Genomic DNA, 6,000 nt, shown 5'->3' with positions numbered 1-6,000 from the left:
TAACCAAAGGACAAAAGACCCCGTGTAATATGCAAATGTGGTTCGAGACTGAGACATCATCACCCCCTACATGAGAGCGTACACTGCACACACACACACACACGCACGCACACACACACACACACACACACACAACACACACACACACACACACACACACACACACACACACACACACACACAGCAGCATATTTCAAAATCATCAAACCTTCTTCCCCTGGTGCCACACCCCACACTGGCACACACACAAACACACTCACCCCATGATCCAGACACAAGTGCCAGATACACACTCCGACAGCCAAACATGTTGATAATTAGAGCCTTGTTATTGGAAGGTGTTATCACAACAATTAACACCCTAATTTTTGTGTGTGTATGTGTGTGTGTGTGTGTGTGTGTGTGTGTGTGTGTGTGTGTGTGTGTGCAAGCGCTCACGTGATGCTGGATGGTGAATACGTTTGTGTGCATTCCATCAATCCTACCACGCAGGCCCGACACTCACACATGCAGCGAGGGTTCGATGTAACAATGAAACAGTTTCCCAGTTTGATGAAGTTCCTGTGAATTCTGACACAACGGCAGCAGGAATAGTCGGAGTGATAGATTCTGATTGATATCCAGTGGGGAGCAGTGAAACGGGAGGGAAGGAGGTGGGGGGGCTAAAAGGTAAAAAAGGACATAGAACGACGAATGAGGGGAGATGAGGAAGTCAGGAGTCTAGGAGCCAGACTGTGCAGAAAATGATGGAGAAGTAAAGAGAATTTGTTTGATTGCACGTTTTCAATCATGTGTTTGCATTCTGTTTCTGCAGTTTCTGCTTACCAGTTTTTTTACAATCCCCCCGCCCAACACACAAGCACGCACAAATACACACAACACACACATATTCTTTATTCTAAAAATGATACCTTTGGTTTACATATGTTTGTACTATTGTTTTCTTGTTTCATGCTACTGTATACAACACGGTGCTACTCTTACAAACGTAATGTTTTGCCCAATAAATATTTTCTGTTTTACTGTAACATTACATTGTTTTTTACAGGTGCACTTTTCAACCACTCTCAGCAGATTACTTTCACTCTATAACATTGTAAATGTAGATATAAGCCTATGAAAGACCAAAGAGCTTTCGATAGAACAGTGTGTACATGGTATATCCAAAAATGTTCTATTATGAAAAAAGTGTTTGCCATTTGATGCAAATGCTTCATTTTGAGATGTGTTTATGGTATTTTGAATGCAGTGTTTCCTTTTGAAGGAGATGTGAGGCATTTTTCATTTTGCGTGTGCAGTTTTGGGAATTGTGTGTAGAGTTTTGAAAAAAAGGAGACATAGTTTTGAAAATGTGTGTAAGCAGTTGGAAAACACTGTAAATGACTCTAAATGACAAATAAATGACTTGACTGGAGAGAAGCAAGGAGGTGGAGGAGGAATGACAGAAGGATGAGTGTGCTGACAAAGGTGGGAAAACAGGAGGAACAGTGTTAAAAGGAGGGGGAGGTAGAGGAGAGGATGGGGGGAGAGAACCATGTGTCTGTGTGTATGTGTGTGTTTGAGCACAACCCAAAAATAATGAATCCAACTTTTTTCATTGTCTCTTTTCAGCTTTTTCATGCTCCTGAATGTGTAAATACAAACGTAGATATGAATGACCAGAATGTTTATAAGTGGACATTAGCAGGGTGATGTAGCTTTTTTATTTTATTTTTGTAAGAAACTGCACTAAATTAAGTTCAAAGGAATGGGAAATAAAAAATAAAGAATTGGAGATTAACTAATTAGTAAACCTACATGTTAGCTGATGAGAAAAGATAGCCAAGTCATTTGTACTGGTGCTGTCACATAATTTGTACTGAGTGACAGAAGGACACATTATTCTGCTTTTAAGTACTACAAAGTTTTTATTATAGATATCTTGCAGATTCATTAACATAAAGCACAACAATAATTCAATATAGCTATCTCTGACTATAGTTCTTAAAAAAAAAAAAGCTTCATTACACTCAGTGCTTTCACATGCACAGCAGTTACCGGGGTATTAGTGAATAACCGGGTATACATGAGCGGGGAAGAATGGGGAGAATGACAGGAGTAACTCTACCTCCGGTACAGTAGGTGGCGCTCTGCCAACGCACAACTGGCTTTTTCTTCCGGTTGACCTATGTCAACATTACACCGATCGGCCTTTCAATTAGTAAAATTTAACAACTTGAAGAAAAAACACATCCATGCTGTTTTGAGTGAGATACGGTTTCTGAATGCGTCCTGCCTTCAGTCTCCGGGTGACCTGTTCAAAATCTTCACAGCTTTCTACGTAACTAGCCGAGACGAGGGGCCTAACCGTCAGCATGCTAGCGCTAGCATGCTAGCTCGTTCTCAATGACAAAACGCTGCTACAACACACACAAATTCACCCTAATCTACAAAATAAATTGTATAGAACTACTTACATCCGTCCCTGTTCTGCAGGTATTCCACACAAAGTTGGAAGTGCGCCCTCATTTAGAAGAAGTCTCCCGGCTAATCCTGCCTTGTACAGGCCAAAGTTGCAGAAACAGCTAGCTAGCTCATGTAATCCTTACCTAGCTACTGCGCGACTGACAACAAAGATGTTACAGAAGTTGCAAGGTCTCACTCTGTAGCTAAAACAGAGACCTGACACAGGGTGAAAAGAGGAGCTGCAGCAATGTGCACTACATCAAAAATATGGTGTTTTTTGAAAATTAAACCATGTAAACCTATTCTGATACAATCTCAAATTACTATTATGAACCTGAAAATGAGCATAATATGGCCAGGGATAAAGCAGGGATGTCATGTTGTGATTGGCTCGTGAAATTCATGGCCAATTCTGATTGGTTTAACTGAAAAGTGAATGCTTCGAAACAGCTGATCAGTTTTAGGAAGAGAGAGAGGTGGATAAAGTTTATCTCTTCTTAAGTCTTCCTGAAAGAATTTACCATGAGCATCATTTCTCAGTATGACTATGTTCAGAAGATAGTGTCGTCCGGCGACTTTCCTGTGCAGAAACTTGAGTTAAGATGATTACCTCTACTGAAGAGTCCATGTTTTAATCCTCCGTGTCCTCTGTGGCTACTAGCAACTGCGTTGAGGAGGGGGGCGTGTGAGCGATCACGTAAGGCTTGTATCATGTGGACGTACCGACAGTGTTGTTGTCATTACTTAGAATTCCTCATGGGGAAACAGAAACTACACACTATAGCTTTAACAAACATTTCATACATGAGCGCATAGACAGAAAGAAATGGACAAAGTGACGCAATAGACTTCGACGGAGACCAGTGAAGTCAATTAGAAGCACTTTTCCGGAGAGCGTACTGCGCAGCTGCTGCGTCAGCCTCAAACTGAGCTTGACGAAGTAAATGTGACGTGAGCAACCTGTCTGAAAGTTGTACGTTTTCTGGTAGCTGTGCCAAGAGAAATCTGTTTGTTTGTGGAGAAATGTTACTTCATATGAATTCACTTGCCACATACCAAAGTATTTCCAATCTATCAAAACGTTGCTGAAATATTTTGTTCCGATGCTTTTCATAGACTCTCTATGGGCTTCTCCCTTGACTGTATGCCTCCACGTCCCCCCCGATTGCCTGCGAGCTTCTCCTGACTGTACGGTAATTTCTCTACTGTACGACAGAAATTTGCGTGGTTATGACACAATCGTTAGCCTATTTTTACAAAAACGGCTGCTACGGGGCCATAACTTGAGATACAAGGTAATGGAGCCTTTTATACATTGTTGTGTTTCTTGAGAAAAAAACAATGGACAAATAGAGTCTTTAAACGCTTCAGATGTAAAGTTATTCGCTGTCAAAGTGACGGCAAAATGAATGGGAGTCAATGGAATGCTAGCGGAAGGTGATGGCTTGTTACCCTCAGAATCGCCCCATAGGAGGTATGCTTTCCGGATGCTTGCTTACCCCCTTGCATGAGTGTTATGTTGCGATGCGGTCAAAAACTATTTGTGCTAATCCGACTACAGCACCCCCTGTTAGCTGTTGAAAGGTTCCTACCTAAATAGACGGGACACAAAAGCACAATAGTGACACCTAGTGGACAAGTTGTGTTCTATACACTAAATAGATGAAAAAGGCTCTTTCAGTATCTGTGGGTGGCTACCTTGGGTGACTACCTTACCTATAGGGCAGTAAGCCTATCACCAGTGGGGATTTATATTTGCTAATAATATGTTCTATTTATGTTTAGACATTTTAGTTTTTGAAAAAAACTTTCAAAAATGAATAATTTGGAGGCCACCCTGCAATGACTCTGAGGACCCCCTCGGGGTCCCGGACCAGAACTCAAACCTCCTATGGCGCCATTTTGATGCTACAAAGCGATCACCTCCCGTTAGCATCCCATTGACTCCCATTCATTTTGATGTCACTTTGATAGCGAATAACTTTACATCTGAAGCGTTTAAAGACTCTATTTGTCCATTGTTTATTTCTAAAGAAACACAACATGTATAAAAGGCTTCGACACGATTGTGTCACATAGTAGAGGAATTACCGTATAGTACAGGAGAAGCTTGCAGGCAGTTTCGACTTACATGAGCTGTTTAGGTTTAATTACTAATGTTAACTAGCATTTTAGTTAGCAATAATTAGCATGTGCCCATGTTATCTCCTTACATATACCTACGCTCTCCGTCTCTGCAAGATTGGGAAATGATTGAGATTTCTCTTGGCACAGCTACCAGAAGACTTAGAACTTTCAGACACGTTGCTCACGTCACATTTACGTTGTCTCTCTCAGTTGGAGGCCGCGCAGTAACGCTAGCGCTCACTGGAAAAGTGTTTCTAATATCCTTCACTCTAGGTGCTCTAGGTCTCCGTCTACAGCAACGGGATCTGTTTGTCCATTCTTATATACTGTCTATGTCCCGGACCCCCTGTTGAATATCTCTGATCTAGACTGTAAACCACGGGCGGCCGGACCTTTGCTATCAGAGCCCCGTCACTCTGGAATGATTTTCCAGAAGAGATCAGGCAAGCCACATCTTTGTCCTCTTTTAATACTCTTTTAAAAACACACTTTTTTGAAATGCTCTTTTACTTAATTCATTGTGACTAATAAAACAAGTAAAACATTTGGATATTTATTTATTATTAAAACACACTCTCTCTCTCTCTCTCTCTCTCTCTCTCTCTCTCTCTCTCTCTCTCTCTCTCTCTCTCTCTCTCTCTCTCTCTCTCTCTCTCTCTCTCTACTGCTTGGTGAATTAAATCCATTTAAAGACTCGTGAAAGTAAGACAAATACTTCTAATACTTGAACACCAAGTTACAGTATGCTGTTGTTGTTCTACCCACAAACAATTCTGTGTGTGTGTGTGTGTGTGTGTGTGTGTGTGTGTGTGTGTAATGAGGTGGAGACAGTTGTCCATTACATCCTGAGTTGATGGGCTCCTCGCAGCAGTGTGCCCCACAGCTGGAAGAGGGGAGGAGGAGGTAGAAGTACCAACCAGGAGAGAATATAAGACACATTCATATATTCACCCTGTGTGTGTTTGTGTCTTTGACTCCCACTCTTACTTAATAATAGCAATAATGATACTAAACTTTGTTTAGAAAGCAGTTTTCAAAGATGCTAGGGATTTTTATATAGAAAAACACATGAAAATAGTAGAGAAATACTTCACCACAATACAGAGTTCCATAGTTTTATACAGTTATTGCTAACTTGAGTTCTTCGGGAAGCTCATTACAATTTAAAATGCAAACAGCCTGATCCCACTAGTACAATACGAAAAGCAAGACAAGACGGTTGTACAACTGAATTCAAGCAACACTACACTTATAGGATGTTAAAAGCTCAGTTCTGTTTTTTCTTTATCAATAATTTAAAACATATTTACAAGAAAGTCTAAACTATTGCAACTATGCAAAGGTTTGGCCAACTATAGACAAAATACAGTATAATGTATTGATTCATGGATTTAGCTTGTTCTACCTCTGCAGGTTAAAAAAATACTT

Source organism: Perca flavescens, chromosome 8, assembly GCF_004354835.1.
Source record: "Perca flavescens isolate YP-PL-M2 chromosome 8, PFLA_1.0, whole genome shotgun sequence".
NCBI lineage: Eukaryota > Metazoa > Chordata > Actinopteri > Perciformes > Percidae > Perca > Perca flavescens.
This window is presented reverse-complemented; position numbering follows the sequence as displayed.